General features: G+C 40.8%; 1 protein-coding gene across 1 annotated transcript in view; it reads left to right on the top strand.

Moving 5' to 3' along the window:
• MACROD2 (mono-ADP ribosylhydrolase 2) overlaps nt 1-19,858 on the top strand; it is an 888,911-nt gene that overhangs the window by 494,407 nt on the left and 374,646 nt on the right. The window lies entirely within an intron of this gene.

Raw genomic sequence — 19,858 nt, 5'->3', positions numbered from 1 at the left:
GCATAAATGCAAAAGAATTTTTAACTTTTTTTTTAAGAAAACAGTCTCAATATATGGAGTCAACTAAATCAGACAGTGGGTACCAAGTTGATCTGAGTTCATTCAGTTGAATTTTGAGTTAGATTCTTGGTAAGTGGTGGGAATGCTGTAATACTAGGTAGTGCCAGAGAAGAGGAAAACTCACTCATCACTCTGTTTAGTAATGGCAATTTGCATTCTGTCAGGGCTACTGGTCCAGTTTTGTTAATCACGTCAAGCTTCTCTGGCTTGTGTTCAGTGTAATACTTTTTTGATTTAAGGCTTGCTAACTAGACAAAAAGACAGTGGTTCAAAAGTAGGTATTAAATTACTAGATGGTTTTGAATTACTTTGCTGCTGTTGAATTGATGAAAGGCTGGTACAGAAACATTGTTCTCCAGAATCTTGGGGGTTTTTATTATATACCTAGTTTACAAAGATTTGCCATGTAGTTTATTTTTTAACTTCTGTGACACTGATCAGTACTGAATTGGATTTTAAAATTAACAACAAATTTTATTTTGACATCAGTGTCACTGGAAGATACTTGTACTTGCATCTGATTGACTGTAGTAAAATTTAAATTGAGGAGGGTTGTGTGCTCTGCTGGCCTTAAGCGTGTCTACAGTTGGGCATCTATTTCAATATATGCATGAAATCTGCAGAACAGACTGATTTCCATGTTTCTTGCAGTGTCTATTTTTTTTTCCACACATAAGCAGAAGGAAAAAGAAAGGATTTTGTCCCTTTGGTTGTTTTGGTATACAGATGCTGTCTCAAACTAATTTGATTTACTTTTTGAGTACCAGATCTGTGCAAAGAAACAATGTTTTAAAATGCATAACCCTGCTGGCTTCAAAACATCAAAGAAAAACAATATCATGCCTCATTCCCTGGTACACTGCCCTGCTTTTACCCTAGCACAGTTAGCTTTATTTTACCCATGGTAGTCCAAAAAAGCTGTTGTGGAGAACTGGTGAAACACAGCAGTGTATCAGGCCCAGATCTGAACATGATGGTGGCTGCCAGGGGGTCAGTCGTGCCTGGGGTCACAGCTGCATCCCTGTGGTCCAGGCTGTGCCACGCAGTGAGCAATTTTTATTTTATTTTTAATTTTTTTTTCTTCTCTTGATGTACCAGCCAGGGAATTATTCTGTGGAGATATTAACTCAGGGAAGAAAACTGACCTCCTGCTCTTTAGCAGGAATATCAAGTCACTGGATAATAGTATTGTGTGTTTCCACTAACAAGGAGGCTGATTTAAAGTCTTATCAGTTGATGTTCCCACGTGGACCTCCGCCAAGGAGCTTTCCTAGAGGAAACTACCAAGTTAAAATAGAAATAACTTGTGCTGCGGGGAATAGCAGCCATATAAAAATATTCATAATGGTTTGTGTTTAAATAACATGCTGCAGTATCTTTAGACGGATGCATATTGTGGGTAATAAAATAACCACATTAGGTTAACAGTTGTAGATAGAGGTTATATGCTGATGAAGCAAACCACTCTGTCCTTCCTGTAACTTATTTAGGTGGCAGCACCTCATGGATGCAGTCGTGCTGTGTTACTTCACACAGCACTATTCGCCCCACGGGAACAGGGATTCATCTTTGTGCTTAAAAGGGAAGAAAAAAGCTGCCATGCCTGTGCTGTCCCTCTCATAGGTCGCTGGACAATTCTGGTAGAGCTACAATGATGGAAATGGCAGTTTGGGTGAGTCCTTCAGAGGAGCCACCCAGAATGGCAGCTGCTGTATTTGTCAGACTTGTCTCTCCATAATAGCATCCTGTATTTGAGAGGGCACATGGATCTTGGTTTATAGTTGATGCCTTTTGGTGTGTTGAAAGCCACGTTGTCTGCTCAGTCTGTATTATTGAGTGCACAGGCATGGGAGCCAGTGGGATGAGCCTCATCTGTATGTAATCAGCTTTGAAGGATCAGGGCCCACACATTAATTGTGGCTACAGAAGAGTGAGTTTCTTCTTTCCTCTTGCAATTTCTTCCAACTTGCTCAGACAGGTAATGACTATTTTGATGGCCAAGTGCTTTTTCAGCACGCTGTTTACTTTCCAAACTGCTTGAAGTATGTAATAACTAACTTCAGGCCAGCGTGTAATTCGCCCAAGATAGTATTCTGTGTTCAAGTTTAGTTTAATTTTTTCTACTACTTAATCTACTGTTCCCCTTGTTCTCTCACTTTGATATAGCTTTGTTATCATTGCATAGCTTTATAACCATTAAGTAAGAGACATGTAGTAGATACTCTCGGATATTTCTGAACACAATATGCGATTATTTCCTGCTAGCAAGGACTGGGGGTAAATCCCAGCTGCTGGATGGCACTCGACCTTTCCGTGCGTGTTCACAGAGGTATAGGTACCTACCCACATTAATACAGGTGTTCAAACCCCAGGCAGCAACAATAGCTTTGATCACTCACTCTTTCATTCGTCTTCCTTCAGACGCTGATATCCCATTCCTCTGCTAATCTCTTACACGCTCTATAATACATTCTGTAACCTCTCCGTAACTTTTACAACAACTAATAGATCACTGGGTGCTTGAAATCAAAGTGCTGTTTCTTTCCAGTTGGCTACACAGCACGGTCGTACAGCATGAGCATCGTAAAGCTTTTAACAGACTAATGGAAGAGAAAAGGGAGCAGCGAGATGATGTGCTGGAAAAGCGCTGAGTGCAAGACAAGTACACCTTAGTCCAGTGCTGTGAGGGGTAAAATACGGCACCTTTCAGCCAATAATCTGGAATCCCATTATCACTGATCCGTAAACTGAATTATTGGTAACGTACAGGCTGGATTATTCTATCTGCTTTTTGCCCATATATCCAAAAAGTTGACACTTAATTATGTTGTCCCACAGTAGATCAAGTTTTACAGCAGCAACAAAAGATTAAAACGGTTTTATATTGGGGACATTGAGAGTATAAACAGCGCTGTATTATAAGAGAGAGCAGCAGTCAGCTGTGTTGCCATCTGGGAGAGAAGCATTGAAGTGCTATTAATATTTAAACCTTTTAGATTTTTTTTTTTAGAGTTGGTAGCATTCCTAAAAACTGTTTATAACTCTGTAGTAAATTTTGGTGTCAAAGGATACTGCAAATAGTATTGCAGCGGCAATTAACACAGGTAGAACTATAATCTCATTTGCTTTTAAGGTATCTTCTTCAAAGACTAGTACATCAAGAGTAACAGATCAGATTAGGATGCAATAAATACACTGCGTTGCATAAACACTCTCCATTTGACACAGAAAAGGACAGTGCAGACTCTCTTGATCTCAGCAGAGCTTATCCATATTTATTGCAGCTAATCTTTTGATTCAATGTGGTAATCACTGAAATATCCTAATTGGCTAATTTTATTATTACATTCACTGCTAATGTGTTAATTGTTTTATTTCTGGGAAAGATGTAAAAAATGCTACTCAATATTGATTTGTTTATCTTCTGCTTCATTTATTTTTATTAAATTACGGTTGGATTTAATTCTGTATTTCAGAAAATAATTACCATACAGAAGTATGTCAGTGAGGAAGGGTAGGGGTAGAGTGAAAAGAAAGAGGAGCCATTTAATGGAAGAGATGTGAATACAAGGTAGAAATTTTGGGTTTAAATGAATTTCTACGGTCTGGCTGCTTTTCATTTATCTAGCTTCCTTGCAATAAAACACCAAAATAAAAAGGCAATCAGTAAAAATTCTCCAGGGTTTTACTGTCCTGGTTTCTGGTCAACAAGGCCCAGTGGCCTCTTTATGTTCTTGAAAGCATCATCCGTTTGAAAAGGCTCGTGTAGCTGTGCCTAATTGCTGAGAGTGTCTTTCCACACAGCCCAGAGCTATGGCAGGGAATTAGCTCCCCAGAGCCAGGATGCTTTCCTTTGCTGGGGGAAAGCAGGGGGGAAGAACAACTTCTCATTGTGATGAAACCGGGTGAAGGAACAAGAAGCTCCAAAATCCCATCTGGGAATGGCTCTCTCCCTTCCAGGCCGAAAATTCACCTAACACTATTTCATCAGTTTGCTATCTTTTTCCTGTGCTAATTTTGTGATGGCTGTGTTAGTTATTCCATAGGCCAGTGCTGGCACTTTCCAGGGTTGAAAGCTAGTAAAGGCTAAGGATATGCTGGAGATGGAATTTTGCCTGCTAGCTTATTCCCATTGAAGTGATAAAAATGCTGTGCAGGAATGAGACAATGCTTATCCTTAGAATTGAGGCCATCCTGAACGTCAGTCTGTACCATTTTCCACCTTTTGCATTTACTGGGTCAAAACTGGGAGTAAGGTCTATGATTTTGAGTCTTAGTTGTAGCTAATTCTGGAAACTTTATCCAACCATTCAGGTTACAGTATTTGCAGGAGTTGCATGGTGGATGTGATGTCCCTGCAGATAGGTTTCTCTTGGTTCAGTGCTATTTGTGACCATCAGTATGATTTACTCTTTCTGATATGGGGGAGGAAAAAACCCGTGTTCTGACCTCCATAATTTCTCTCTGCCATGTTGCAACACAATTTAGACTCTGTGCACGCTTAATTTATAAGTAATCCAAATCTCTTTGGATTTTGAATTTACCTTTTAGTCATGGAAGTAAGGAAGGAATTTGAATTCAGTGAAACCACAGAAACCATTAAAGAATCAAATAAAGCATTTAGAAGGGTTAGCTGTGTAAAAACTAGGCTTGAATATCTGAAAAGCACTGAACACTCTTCTCAAACGCTCTGTTCTTTAAGAAAGTTTCCAAAACGACAAAGCAGCCTCCTTTAATCACAAGTTAATTTTGGCAATTTTACTACTTACTGGTTGAATGATAAGTTTAAGTGGGCTACCTGTGTTCTCATCATATAGCACAGCTGATGCATCCCCTTTTCACATGACCTTAGGGATGCATCATCGACTTTCTTGCGGTCAGTGGCCTTTCCATGTCATCTCAAAATCCTAAGTGGTTTTGTACGATATTTTTAAGGGGTGATGGACTCAGTTTCTGAAGGAGATACCCTTCCTCTTTAAAAGTCCTCCTCAGCATTAAAAGTTAATGTTATGTTTTCTAGAAAGGAGGTGTTAGATGAGAAGTTTTTCAGGATAAAATGAATTGCACCCTGTGTTCTCTTAAGTATATCAAGTACACTTCTGTGCCTTGTTTTTCTTTATGATTGTGCCTTCTAATGAAATACATCATTTCTAAATTCCCTGATGAAAGGCCTTGGGCATGGGTGCAAAAAAGTTCACTCCTGAGGCTATTGAATCTCCCTGTGTACCTTTCCGTGGCTTTTAGCAAGGCTGGAAACCTGTGAAAAGGCGTTAATTTGGAGACTGAGTTGGGTGCTAAGAAGTCTTTCCTGAATTTCACAGAACTGCCTAGCTGCATGTGTGTGTGTTGTGTGTGTTGTCCCGTTGTCCCACAGTCCACGTCCCCCTCCCTTCTCTGTTGCAGTACAGTGAATCCTTACTGGCATAGGAGCGGGCCACCGTATTTATTTCCACCCAGGGCTATATGCTTTATGTGCATTATCTATTTCTAATATGAAGCTGCAACAATATTCACAGCTTAAATCCGCAGTAGTCATCTATCACTTGAAAGAAGGTTTTAATTAACGGAACCCTAATTTTAATGAAGTACTGAGCCATGATCTTGTAAATTCTGCGGCACAGAGAATCACTTAGTTCAGGTTCACTTGTAACAATCCTCAGCAGCGTGGTGCTTTTTATGACATTGTTTAACAGATTTTGATGTTAATCTAGAAGCCCTTTTTTGAGTAACCATGTTCTTTATCTTGTAAGCATATTTTGAATTAATTGTGTTATGTTTTTTAAGCAAAGATACTACTGCTTGCATTCTGAACAGAAAAATTCTGGTATCTCTGAACTATTCACCCTGTCTCTACCCTGGGACTCAAAGGGGGATTCACCATGCTCAAATCCTTTCCAAAAGCATCTTTGCTGCAACACCTAGGCCAGTCAAATTGCATTATTTTCACAGAAACCACTCGTGTTGAACAACCTCAACAAGGTAAGCGGGTTATGCCGCTCCCCCAACCTCCAGCAGGAGGAATGAGTTCTAGGAAGGAGGAATGGGCAGCTCTCAGCAGTGCCTCTGATACCCAGCTGAGACTCTCTGGGTCAAAGATGCTGCGCTTAACACAAGACCAGAAGGTGAGAAGTGAGGCAGGGAGGGTTTGGTGCCAGCTTTCTGTATCCTTACGTCTGAGCCACCCGGTTGCTGGGCCTTGTCTGATGGCAAGTGACAGCGGCACATTGAGCTGCTTTAACCTGTGGTGAGCTCTCCTCACTCGTCTTTCTCTTTTTTTTTTTTTTTTTTAATAAGTATCATCACTTAGAAGGACCCGTTCGGGTTGTTGTAAACATTATTTTAATGGGGCTGTTAGAAAGATTGGGGTTTCCCAAATAACCAAGAACCAGAAATGTTGAAATAGTTCCCCGACAGTGGGGAAAAAAGGAACATCATCCTGAAAAAAATTGTTATATCCAATTGCATATCCCTAGCAAAATAGGAAATTCAGAAAGGTCAAAGCATGGGGCATTCTTTTGCAGGAAATAATAATAACGCAGTAGCCCCAGTTGGTGGTTGTTTGATTGGAACTAATCCAAACACTCCAGCATTTACTGTTGTTTTAAACTATTTTGGACCTCTAGTAATAATTTTATGGTTTCAACACAGATATGTTATTTAACATCACACTGATTTACCATTCACTTCCTTGAGCACATAATGTTATATTCATCTTTATACTGCCAGGATTTCCACTTTTGAAGTATGGATTTTTGTTTGCATTTGTGAAAAAGTGCATTTCATAGACCTGGATTTCAACATAATTGCTGAATGTCAACCTCTATTTCATGTTATCAATGAGCTCCACTTCCAGAATTTAACTGGTGGTTTTGTTTCAAATTATTAGAAAGCTGTTTTGTACTAAGATCAGCAAGCAATGAGAAGTAATTTTATTTGAAGCTAGGTAATTTTCTCATTCAAGGGCTTTTAAAAGAAAACTTAAATCAGCATTCAAGTTACTATTCAGACTGTTTATTTTAACTGATGCATTTTCATGGTCATCTTGTCCTACTCATGTTGTGAGGAGAATCTAGAATTAGACCTTCTGGTATCTGTGGTTCGTACTCGAAATAAATGTAATTCTACCTGACTTGTTCATCAGCTGGTAACCGAAAACATCAGCAATGGTTTCCATTTTAGTCTCAGGCTCTGACAGGTTTGTTTGCTTGTTGTTTAGAATTTAGCATTTAGGCTTCAAATCGAATGTGTGCTGACTTGGGCAATCCCATTTCATAGGATGCTATGAGGAACTTCTCGGAAGCATCTGTGTGTTCTTCTTGGACCCAAACTGCTGTTGAACACTTACAACTACTCAAGTAGTTTTCGCAATCTGTTGTCCTGTAAAGTAATAAATGGCCCAAATTTTCTGCACACTAATTAAAATTCCATTTCTCATGAATTCCTTAATCGAGAGCAAGTCATTATGTGCTTTGTTGATTCTTAAGTGCAAAGATAATTGCAATGGGCAGCATGAAAGTGGTTTGATTATTGCCTGTCGACCCTTGTGAATTCTAATAGGTCTAATTGCATAGCATCAATTCATCATCTCAGCATCACTTCTTTTTATTATTAGCTCTCTGAATTGTAATGTGCTCATAAAGAAGTGTAGTAGTATATCAGGGCTGACATGGTACCTGGCCTATTGTAATTTTCCTTCCTTACCTAATATTACTATTGAATTAAAAGTTTATTATATGCTCCCCCTTTCCAAAAACTAGTTTAAAAATTTGTATCCATGAAGAAAGGTACACTGTCTCCTTCTGAATTTGCATTTGTAATTTCTCTGCTAAATGATAGTCCTATTTTTTTTACTTTCCCAAATTGTTCCCATAAATCCTGACCATAATGTGTTGGCTGCAAAACATCTATCAAAAGCTTTATGACAGGACTCTTTGTTATTGCTGAACATTACTTAGATGATGAAGACTCTGTAATGATGTGAAGTTCCAAAGAAAAATTTTAATTGTTGAGAAACAGGAGAAAAGAAACAATAGAATATCTTAAAATTGTATTCTGGGGTTAATCAGGAAGGGGAGTTGGTTTTGTTTGGTATCCTTTTTTTTGCGTTTGCTTGCACCACCCCCATCCCAAGGGTATCAGTTCTTAAAAGTAGTTGGAGATAGGTATAGACGAAACCACAATCTTGTAACTAAAGATGTCAAGGCTCTGGATTAATATTTTTTTAACAGATTTTACTGCAAACATGCAGAAAAATCCAAGTTTCACCAAAAGATAATGTTTGTGTCCAGTTCTGGGCTCCCTGGTGTAAAAAAGACAGGGATGTCCTGGAGAGAGCCCAGCAGAGGGCTGCAAAGATGATTAAAGACCTGGAGTGTCTCCCTTACGAGGAAAGGCTGAGTGACCTGGGGCTGTTCAGCCTTGAGAGAAGAAGGCTAAGACGGGATCTGATAAATGTTTATAAATATCTGAAGTGTGGGACATAGAGGGAAATGGTCAGCCTCTTTGCAGTGGTCTGTGGGGACAGGTCAACGGGTAATGGCATCAAGTTGGAGCGCAGGAAGTTCCATACCAATACGTGGAAGAACTTTTTCAGAGTGAGGGTGACAGAGCCCTGGGACAGGCTGCCCAGGGGGGTGTGGAGTCCTGTTCAAGACCTGTCCGGACACCTCCCTGTGCGACCTGTCCTAGGGAACCTGCTTTGGCAGGGGGGTTGGACCCCATGATCTTTGGAGGTCCCTTCCAAGCCCTACGATTCTGTGATTCTGTTTCTACTAAGTCAAAGTATTAATGTCTTAAAATTTAAAAGTTTCTAACACTGTCAGCACTAACATGGGCTAAATTACTTATCTCTGAAATGCTGCTTCTTGAGTTTTCTCAAAGAAAATTGGAAGGTGGCTTTGTTCTTACACTGAAGCTTTGCCTTTTTCTAAAACTTTGTAAGCGCTGTGAAATCATTGTCCTAGATTTCTCATCCTTCGCATCTTCCATCTGCTGCTGCTGCCCTGGTGGTGTGTCCAGACCTTTCAAAGCACTTCCAGCCGTTCCTGCAAAGTGATCTTCTAAGTTCTGCAACAGCTCAGGCATCATTAAGCAGTTCACTCTGGGAATGCCACTAGTGAAGCAAGTGGATTGAGCTTTTTCAAGGGCAGTGCTTTCAGATGTAGGAAGTACACTGGAAAACATTTCATGTGTATAAGGTCAGGATGCTTACTGTGATTAATATCATGAAAGTGGCTTGTCTTGGAAAACATGTGAAAGCACATGTCTATGTTCTGTTACCTTTGGTGTTGCCTTGCCTTAAGTGTGTTTTTGCTTGCTTGACTCTATTGCTCAGCTGGCAAGGTCAGCCAAACTGTTTGTTGCCTCGTGTTCTGATTTCTGGCTTTTTGTAATCAATAAGAGCTGAAGTTATTCTTGAAGCAAATGCTTTCACTGTGAAAATATCAGTATGTCTTTCTGACAGCCCACACAAGGAGAACATGACACTCTGACACTTTGTATGCAGATTTCTAAAATTTCCACCTAATCCTCAGGCTGGTGTTTGTGAGTTTGCAGACGCTTTCTCTTTTCCTGGAGAAATGATGCACTGAGCTCGTGGGCACTGCAGGTGGCAAAACAACCAATTTCCTGCAATAACAAGTGTGATAAAATTTACAAATAGTTTTTCTTGATATGGTTTCCTAGAAATTGAGCTCTACCCCTCAGCAAGGCACAGCCTCACATTTGGAAATGGCCCATTTCTCTGACACTTTTGCCCCTCTTGCAAGCTTGGAGATTGCCACATTTGGGTTTCTTCAAAGGCTGTGAGTGCAAAGCATTGCTACTGTTTCCAGCCATGCTCTTTCAGGCTCCTGGTTCCTAAACCGCAGTAGCCTATTTAAGAGGTTTCAGTTTGAAACTCACTTGCAATTGTCACTAAATGCTTCTGACAAGCTAATGAGATGCTAGTACCTTACTCAGACCAGAAGTTGACTGTGTTTACATCTCTCGTTGCTTCTACAGCAAGGCTAAACTACAGATTGTCCTTTAGCAGCTATAATATAGGGCATCACAGAATCAGAAGGTTGGAAAAGACCTTTAAGATTGAGTCCAACTGTTCCTGTCCTATGCTAAACCATATCCCTAAGTACCTCATCTACCTCTCTGTTAAACACACCCGGGGATGGTGACTCAACACCCTCCCTGGGCAGCCTGTTCCACATCCCCACAACTCTTTCAGTGAAGGATTTTTTCCTAACATCTAATCTGACCCTGCCCTGGCACAGCTTAGTGCCATTATGTGACTTTCCAGAAGGTTAAGTACATTTTCTTCATTGAGCTGAACAAGGTAACACCTGTGTTTATCCAAGGGACACTGACATGGAGAGCATCAGTATTGCAGTAAGTCCCTGAAAGCTGCTAGCAGTTTGCTTTGAGATATGGTTTGGGATTTTTCTTTCTCTTGACCAGAATGTTTCCCTGCTCCTTATTTTGATATGCTTGCTCCTGCTGCTGACTTTCACTGATGCAAAGGACTCAGATGATGTTGTTCACTTGGGTTCACACGAGCGTTACATACTGTACAAAATACCATACCACAATATTTATTAAATATTCTCATTGCATGCATTTCACTTGTCTACTTAGCTTGTGTATCTGCCAGCATTTCTGAGCTGAGCACATTTTCTGGAGACTCTTAGCCCGTTTCCCCTCAGTGGTTCTTACCTATGTCACTGGTGAGCTAAGCTGTGACATGGGCAGGCAGCTTCTGTACCAGGGTGGGTTAATGTGAAATACAGTATCTGTGGAGTTAGATGTTGTGACACAAACACATTCCAGGTGGTAAATGGAGTAAAGAAGGGTGATGGTTTCTTGTCAGTGCTTTGTTTCTGTTTGGCTCTTCCTCTCCTTCTGTCTGCATGTATCTTGAGCTGGAAGGGAGCAGAGATCTGGAGGCTGCGGTGTGATGTTTCTGTCATGCCTGAGAAAGCTCTCTAGAGGTTTTCAGAGAACACTGATAGAAACAGGGCCAGCGCTAGAGACAGCGTGCCGTGCTCAGATGCACCTGTATCAGCAAGGGTAACAGATTCTTTTCCCCTTGCCCACTGTGAGGTTGCTGCCCCAGTCTGTGGAGGTACAGACTGAACTGTGAATTGTAAGCTTGGGCTCAAATTTAAGGAGCTTCAAGACTGAGAAAGATGTAGCTGGAACATCACAGGCTGATGACTGGTTGCAATGGGCAAAAGCCTCCAGTCAGCTGAGTGCGTGTAGAACTGAGCGCTCTAGGGCAGACGTACCTCAACTGTACCCCCACCATACTCTTGCTCACCTCGGTGAAAAGTCTGCTCTCAAGCTTGATTCAAGCCTTACGTTTCCTTAGTTCTGCTAAAATAGTTGCTGGCTGTTAATAATGTAAATTAGCCTGTTTACTCATTTTGTTTGAAGCATTGAGAGAAGTAATAGAAGTTTACTCATAAAGCACGCAGGCAGCAGCGTCAGGGCCCTGAAGGTCTCTAAATCCCTTGGGTTTTTATTTATTCATGCACCTCCAGTATAGTATCACCTGTGTAGATACATGTCTCTTGATTTTTCTCTACCCCCTTAAGTTCAGGCTTGCTCATACCCGCGTCATCTGCTGGGTTTGCTTTTAAGATGTCTTGCAGAGCAGTGAATTCAAAGTCCTGATGATTGTCTTGTTGCCAGCTGATGAAACTGACTGTCATACTAGAAAGTATCTCTGGAGAAGAGACTGAGAAGAAATGGTCAGAGGAATTTATCCTGGATGCTTAGCATGTACTGCCTTTCCACAAGTCGGTATCTGGACAGCATTGATATCAGGAGGGTGCTTTAGCATGCTTTCAGCCACCTAAAATGAAAATAAAATTGATGATAGAAAGCAAGATTCCTTTTCTAGGCATGGCATCTCACGCTGCGGTTCAAAGAGCTGTCCACTTCTTTGGCTTATCACACATATGAAGCAATTAAAGTGGCACTGCCAACCTGAAATCTAGTCAGCTTTTAAAAATTAGTTGGACTTACTTTTGGGTACTCTGTGTGTCCCTGTTTCCTTTGTGTTGGTTGAGTGAGAGTGTCACAAAATGCATGAGTTGGGGGAGAGGTGATGGTAGTAAACTGATTTATTTTTTTTTTGCCTCTCTGTGTTTCATCTCTAGAGATGGGGAAACCACCTCTAGAGGAACTGGCTATAAACAAAAATCTGTGCAATGCAACTTTTTCAAAGGGCAGACAATGGCAGGACAAGGTCAAATGGATTAAAACTAAAAGAAGGAAGGTTTAGATTAGGTATTAGGGGAAAGGTTTTTACAGAGAGAGTGGTGAGGTGCTGGAACAGGCTGCCCAGAGAGGTGGTGGATGCCCTGTCCCTGGGGGTGTTCAAGGCCAGGTTGGGCAGGGACCTGGGCAACCTTGTGTAGATCCAGGCTGGAGGTTGGTGTCCCTGCCTGTGGCAGGGGAATTGGAGCTCTAGGATCCTTGGGGTCCCTTCCAACCCAGACCATTCTACAGTTCTATGAAATTAGTCTGGTACTAAGCTTTGTGATGAGACTGAGAGTGTGTGTGGGGCGTTGGCTTCTGTTGGGTTGTTTTATCTCCCTGAAAGGCACATCCATGCTTTATTTGTGCAGCATGTGAGCAAAGGTAACTAAATCAGCTTTAATGGAACTGATCAGACCCTAAAAACGGATCCGTCTAGTAATAGATCTGTGCTTTAAGGAGCTGAGAGCCACTACCTCACTTCAATTTGTGCTTCTGTAATTAATTCAGTTCCAAAACTAGAAATGAGGCTGACTTAACCCCAAAAATATTTAAAATGTTCTTTGCATATTTTATGATTTGATTTGTTATTCCTTTTTTAGGGTCATATTTGTAAGCTTTTCATTGGAATTGAAAATCAAGTGTGGCTAAAGGCATCTTGAATTTATGTGGCTAGTATCACATTTGGTTTGAGATTTTTGTAGAGTGGCAGACTGAAACTCTCCTCCTTGGTGGCTTAAAAATAAGTGCTCTCAATTTAAGGGAAAGCAAGTTTATTTTTGAGTGCTGGAAAACCAACTGACTGAATTATTAAACCAACTAAAAAGAAGCTCACTCCCAACAAGAGAATCTTTGTGGCTCGTGCTTTCCTATGTGTAGCAAACGTAAACCAAAAAGTAGCTTTAAGACATCTTTGTCTATAGCCGTGTCTGTTTGCAAAGAATGATGGTCAGTGGAAGGTGGAGAGCATTACTCAGGTCAAGGGGGTCACTTGGTATGTGTTTCCTCAGCCACTCAGTTCGGACAGTGCTTGGCTGAGCTCCTCTGCTGCTACAGCAGAATGAGGTTTGCTGTAGCCTGATGAGGACAAAATCTGCTTGGGGCAACAGAGTTTCATTAAGCCTGTTCTGTTTTCCTGGGTATATTAAGGTCTTGGTTTGGGTAGGTGATTTGTAGAAGGGAACAAGAGATAGCCCTTAAGCATTTCTGCTGTGAATGTTTCAAGTCCAGATTAAAAAAGAAAACAAATAGCAAGTCATGGATGCTGTAATTTCACGTTAAGTCGTGTCATGTTCGTTTCATGTTCATTTGTATCGCATCACGTTGAGTATCCCAAAAGGAGCTGTTGCCTTTTAGCTTTACATGTAGGCAATTATTTCCATGGAAGTTGTGGGGCCGTCTGTCTCGTCGCTGCTTTGACATCTGTCATTGTAGTACTAAATTGCTTTGCAAAACCTATTACTTTGGGATATAGTATAGTGTCTCTTAATTGCACCACTTGCTTCTCCTGCCTGAACAGAGCCTACTTTTGTTTCCGACGTTAATGCTGCGGCCCTGATGGCAGAGCGATGCTGTGAGTTCATTGATGGGAGGGAAACTGCTCTGGGATTAGAGAGGCATACTTGGGCCTTGTATTTTATGACGAACATGAGTGCCAAAAAACACTTGGGTTTTGACTTGTGTGACTGAATTCTCTGGCCGGCTGTTGGGGCGGTGGTATAACCATTGCGAACAAGCTCGCTGTGTTTTTTAGCTTCCCACAGATGCTGAGCGACCGCGCTCTGCTAAATGCTGGCTATTGAGCGCAGACTTCTGTGACTCCCCTAAGGCTATTTCAGGCTCGGCAAATCCATTGCCTCTCCCTTTGGGAATATTGTTTTCTGACTGTCTCTGCTGTCTCATACTTAAAATATACACCTAACCCATAGAGAGGGATGTTGGTTAATCGTTTACAATAAACATATTCTTTACCTTTACTTGGGCAGACAACGCTGTTTAGGTGAAAAATGGCTTAAATATTTTACACAAGTGACTTCTAGGTATCAGAGCTTTTGCAACTAGTGAAACACTTTTTTTTGGTTCACCCAAAACACCTATTTAATCACTGAAGGCAGCTATAAAAGGTACAAACTTCAAATTGAGCGGTCCTTGTTGCTTCAAGCCTAAAAAAACCCCTGAGACTGTCTCTTTAACTGCTGACAAATGAAATGTATATCTATATAAAGCAAATAAATACTTTCCGAACTGAGGAGCTGTGTCATATTTAGACAAGTTTTAGCATTGCATGATCTAGAAAAGATGTCTTGCATTTAAAATATTCAACTCAGCTAATCTAGTTTTGTAGACACATATTAGTAAAAAAATTAGGCTGTGGTCCTGGGGGATTCATTTAAGCTGAACTTAAATTAACAGTTGTTTGTTACACATTGAGTATTTTATGTGCAAGTGCATGTTGCTAGAAATAGAAAATGAACAAGCTGAGCAAATTTGTATACCGAAGCGTAAGGCTACACGTGTTCTTAAAGAGCAGGGATATTCCATATGTAGAAATTCCTGGAGGTAATTCCATTTCCCATCAGTTGAACTTCAGCACCAGTACGGCGGGCGTTTATTGTGTAAATCAACTAATAAGATTTACAAATGGAGCCCTAAATGCTCTGAGTTATAGGGTCAGATTTTGGGGTTGTTTTATTCAGCGGCACACAGGGTGAGATAGCTCCCTCCTTAAAATTCATATCGTTCCTGCTGTGATTGACAAGGTGCAGCTTCATTATGCGGTTTGCGAGATGGGCCGATTATGGCTCTGAATGCGTGAATGGGATGGAGAGAAACGTGTAATTGATTCTAGCTGTGGTCGGCTGGTTCGTTAGCGGCGTGAATGCGCCATGCTCGCGGCTGCGAGGGAAGAAACAAGAGAAACTTATTTGTACTTTTTCAGTTGTTTGGAAGAGCTCATTATGCTTTTTTTTTTTTTTTTGCCATCTAGTGTCACTTTTACGAAGAACAAGGGAAGAGCAAATTACATCAAAAGTAAATTATATCTTTCCTCTGGGTTGGTTTTTGAGGCACAGTCGCTTCTCTTCAGCCTTTTGTGACTGGAACTCATGCTTTGTCTTTGTCCACGTTTCTCTGGCCTTTCTCCACAGCAGTCTAGATAAAAATTTGGGGGGTTTTGTCACATGCTGTAACAAGCAGCATGTTCAGATGCACAGAGTGACTCCTTTAATAAAAAAGGACTGGAGAAAACAAGCCTCACTGGTCTTTTTACACATGGAGTTTGTATGCTACAGCAGATGTGGTTTCTTTTACGAGTGGCCTTTATGGGAGTTTGCGGGGAGAGTCCCTGTGTTGATTAAACGTGCAAGTTATGTATTTATTTTCACTGGTGGCTGAGTAGTGACAGGGATTCTTTAAATGCCCAAGCAGCTGTGAAACCACAAGCTAAATCTGGAGTTCTACATGAGATTCAGTTGTCTGCTTTCTTCATAGTTTTATAGAAAAAAAAAGTATCTCTCTCTTTTTTTTTTTTTTTTTCCTGAGGAAAAAGAAGAAAAAAACTGAACAAAACCAAGCAGAGGTGATACAGGGGCTGTGTGCACACAAATTGGGGGTGACTGTCATGGGCCTTGCTTTTTGGCTACCAGAACCGAAGGACTGAGAGCAGTCCTTGGATGAACCATGTGTCGCAATGCAAATCTTAGAAAAGCCAGTGTAAAGAATAAAACATTGCTTCAGCCCAAAGGAAGCTCTGAAATGCAGTGGTACAGCTTAGATCTGGGCTGATCCTTTCTTTTGACCACCCCTATTTTCCCTTTGGAGAAATTTCTGTAGGAAAGGAGATCTCCTTCTCATATAAATATTGGTTTAAAATGAAGCAGCTTCATTAGCAGCATTAAAAGCAGTTTGATCCATTGCTGTGGCCTGATCCCAGATGAGAATATACCTTCCTCTGGGGCTCTTTGCCTCAGCCTATGATTAAAAATGTAAGCAAACATTGCTGCTCTGTGTACATGAAGTGATTTATGAACACAGAGATTGCAGCTTTCTTTTTAATGAAGTTTCTTATCAATGTGCTTGGCTGGAAGACTGACCATTGTAAATCAGAAGCTTCGAAGCAGTGCTGGCAGCTTCATTTGACAGAAAAATTAAACTACTACAAATGGAGAGTGTGGCGTGCTCGGAGAGCTGACCGGTCCCAGTCTTACTCTGTTTACCTTGTTTTGAAGAATAAAAAAAAACATGTTAGAGGACACTTTGAGGAAATGCTGCCGTTTGACCTCATGAAGAAGAGAGCAAAGTGGTGCAGGAACCTCAAGAAAGAACAGGAGCTGTTTTGGTGGCTGGGATCTCTGCCAGATTTTTCCAGCCAAACTAAATCTTCAGAGGTTCTCTCCATTTTCCCCAGTTCAAAAATCTGTAGGTGATGAGGCCACTTCTCTTTCATGCTGCTGTGTTTGTCCCAATGTCCAGTGCTCCTGTCTGTTCTGTAATTGACTTGCTTTCTGCAGTAACACTCATTCCTATACGTGTGTTGTGATGGTCCTTTACTGTCACTGAAGTACAGCCTGGAAGTGGGAGTTGCCTTCAGAAAGGGTGCATGGTCCTCTAGGGTGGATGCTCCTTCTTCTGGTCATGGGTAGACTGGTGTGGAGGATTGATAAGTGGGGCTTTCATGTGAAATTGTCCTCTCCAGCAGTGCCAGAGGTTTGTGTTTGGGGTTGGCTGCTGTAGTGGGTGGCCACAGTAGCAAGGCCTTAGCTCTGCCCCTTCTCTTTCTGGTAGAGGAATGCCTGTAGGCTTCCCCCATCCAGCGTACCTGCTCTCTTCCATCCTCTGACTCCATAGCATACAAATTTCCCTGTCTCTGCGCAGCTGTGGGAGGGGAAAATGTGTGAGAGAAAAGGAAAGTTTGTTGTGACAGACAAGCTGGGAGATTGACACAGTCTTCATAGATATATTAAAAACAAATGGCTCTGCTTCAGCCTGTGAAGTCTGATCCTCATATATTAACTGCACAGGCTGGCGGGGGGGCGGGAGCTGGTTTATTTTCTGGTTTGTTTGCTTTGTGCCTGTATAATCTCAAAGGGTTTTGCCTGCCTGCAAACCTTAACATACTGTGGAATAGCTTGAGCAGAATAATGTATAGTTTAGGTAATGTATGGATACACTGATTTTATTGACAAAGCACAACAATAAAATCATTACTTCCCTGTTTGTCTGCTGATCATGAAACACTGACACATTATTAATGCTGCTCTGCTAGTAAAATCTTGCTCTATCGTGTATTTCAGAATAACAAAGGGCCTAAGAAAAGCACTTTTTGCCAGCAGTACACTGTAAAACATTACAATAGTTCTGATGTTTTATAAACCAATTCATAACCATCTTCAGTGTCCTGTCTAAAGAGCCACTGATGATGGGTTTGTAAAAAATAAACAGTGAAAGCTAGTAAGTGCATTAAAGGTTACCTATTTACATGGCGTGTCTGGTGTAATGGTGGAGGGTTGCTAATGAGGCACCATGAAAATGCTAAATCAGGAAGCTTCTGAAAAAAAGATGACAAGAAAAACATTTCCCATTTACTGAGTCAAGAATTTTTAAAATTAGTGTTTAATAATGAAAGACTGAAGGAATGGAGTTAAACATTTAATGAGTGAAATGCCTCTGGAAATTATACCAAGAGGACTTCTCCACAGAAAGACCCAAGGAAAGTTTTGGTACTTGGGCTGTTTCCCCAAAACTCCTTCTTGCTGTTAAGAAATAAATTAATAATTTAAGCCGTTAAACTTCAGCTTTTAACCAGCTGCACCTTGAAATGCAAGTTAACTGAGCCTTACAGAGAGAAGGAAATCTTTTATGATTCTTTCTTTTATTCATTTTTTACATGTTCTTTTAAAGTTGGCTTTATAGTAATTCCTTTATTTTCTTGTTGGCTGGTGGGTGTTGTGAATTTGAAATGAATCGCGGCACCTCCGATCGTAGTGTCTGCAAATGTGGGAGGACCTTGATTGGGATCAGATTCACTAGTATATTCCTTCCCCCTTGCTCAGTAATTGTGACTTGCTGCTTTCAAAAACAAAGAAGGGGGGGGAAGTCAAGAGAAGCTTTTTCTTTCTCTGAAGTGGCTGACAAGTGCCAACACTTTCAAATAGAAACTTGGAAAGTTTCAACCCGAAGGAAGTTGCTGTAGGCATGGTCTGAAATTATGGCCTTTCCTAATGGAGGTACTTACACCACTTGATCTCCGTGAGCAAATGCTAAACTAGCTATGCTATATATATTTTTTTCTAGGTCTTAATAGATCTCAGTTTATTATAGTAGCTGAAATGCATGTGAAGAGCTCTTCTTTCTGAGCTCCCAGTTTGAAGGCATTCTGCTCGTTTCAATCGCCTGCTATCACCCTGCTCATCAGTGGGTAAAGACTCAAAACCTACTTGATGGTTCAGTTGCCTGAAATGCTGTAGGGAGGGTTTGCTGGAGTCACTGCCTGGCAGCTGTGACACTCAACAGAAATTATCCAATCTGTCCATCTTGTTCCTACAACTGGAGACAATTACTGCGATCAAAATGGAAAGAAGAGAGTTAACCTTTTCTGTACTTCGCAGGAGGGTGGTTTGCTGGAGCGCTTGGGAAGTTCAGTTCTTGTGGTTTTCAGCTTCCCATCACTGCTAATTCTTCTGTTTCTGGCCACCGGGATTCTCTGACATGCTTTTATTTGTTGAATTGTCAATGCTTTCTGGCTACCATCAAGAAAAAAACTTGGAAATATTCAAAACATCATGCTTCAAAAAAAACCCAAACCAAAACCAGGCAGTATATGTTTCAGTGCTTGTTTGTCCATTTTCACTTATGCGTTGGTACCACCTGGAAGGAAATAATCAAAGACAAAGAATATTGGTGTGAATTTTGTAGAATTTGAGTAAATCGAAATATTCTGGAGTGTAACAACGGTAGATGTTGCTTGGAAACAAGTCTTTATGGACAAACCCAACCAATGGGACCCAGCAGTGGTCCAGCATTGGCCTAATCTGCTTGTAGTAATGTTGCACAGAACAGTGCTGCTGGTTATTGCTATGGTATAAGCAATAAGTAAGGGGAAAAAAATGTTCCTGCCACCATAATTCATGCTGTTGTGTTCTCACACGCTGTAGAAAACATGCTGCCTGCTAGTGAGGGAAATAAAAAAATAAAACCATGGCACCTTTTATATTGATTTTTTTTTTTCTTAAAGTTTTTCTTTTTTCTCCAGGATTTTTACTTCATTTGTCATGTAGTGCTTTAAGAGAGTTTAATTGCAGCATCTGCTTTGGATGAGTCCAGAGACATCATACCTAAGATATTCCTTGACTGTACTTTTCTCTTTTTGTTCATTAAGTTTCTTCAAACAGAATATTTGGTTTTATTGCATGATGTCTCCATCTGGTCTGATGCGAGTTCTTTGAATAACTAACACATTCATAGGCCACAACTTTTCTTCTTTTAAAATGGCTGCTGAGAAAAGACTTAAAGTATAAGGCAGAAGAGATGACCTGTGTATCACCATCAA

Source organism: Gallinula chloropus (genome assembly GCF_964237585.1).
Source record: "Gallinula chloropus genome assembly, chromosome: 3".
Classification (NCBI taxonomy): Eukaryota; Metazoa; Chordata; class Aves; order Gruiformes; family Rallidae; genus Gallinula; species Gallinula chloropus.
Note: the sequence above shows the minus strand (reverse complement) of the source record. Positions and strands in the feature narration are given on the sequence as shown.